Source organism: Caenorhabditis briggsae (assembly GCF_000004555.2).
Source record: "Caenorhabditis briggsae complete genome, chrII, whole genome shotgun sequence".
In the NCBI taxonomy this organism is placed as follows: Eukaryota; Metazoa; Nematoda; class Chromadorea; order Rhabditida; family Rhabditidae; genus Caenorhabditis; species Caenorhabditis briggsae.
In genome coordinates, this window is record NC_013486.2 from 13,109,924 (window position 1) to 13,110,700 (window position 777).

A 777-nucleotide genomic window follows, 5' to 3' on the forward strand; every position below is an offset into this window, starting at 1 on the left:
TGAGATTCGGAGATTCTGAGATTCTGAGATTCTGAGATTCTGAGATTCTGAGATTCTGAGATTCTGAGATTCTGAGATTCTGAGATTCTGAGATTCTGAGATTTTGAGTTTCTGAGATTCTGAGATTCTGAGATTCTGAGATTCTGGAGTTCTCAAATTCTCAAATTCTAAGATTTTGAGATTCTGAGATTCTGAAATTCTGAAATTCTGAAATTCTGAAATTCTGAAATTCTGAAATTCTGAAATTCTGAAATCCTGAAATTCTGAAATTCTGAAATTCTGAAATTCTGAAATTCTGAAATTCTGAAATTTTGAAATTCTGAAATTCTGAAATTCTGAAATTCTGGAATTCTGAAATTCTGTATTCCCCAAGGATTTATTAATTTCTAAGATATTACAGTTTTGAAAATCCGAAAACCCTGCAAATCCATAAATTGTGAAAATCCATAGCTCTTGAATTTCTGAAAACTCAAAAATTCGGGAAACCTGAAGTATCCTAAAAACCGAAAACTTTAAAAGCCGAAATTATAAAAATGTGAATTCTGAATAGTCGAAAGTTTCAAAAAAAAATATCGAAATTTCTCAAATTTCAAAATTTCTGAAAATCCAAAAGTTCTAAAAACTCAAAAATTCTTCAAGCCTGAAAATTCTGAAAAACCAACAAATTTGAGAATCGGAGAATCCTAAAAACGCAGAAATTCTGGGAATCTAGAAGTTCAGAAAATCCTGGACATCTGATAATCCTAAATTTTCAGAGTTTTTCCGGGGGTACGACGA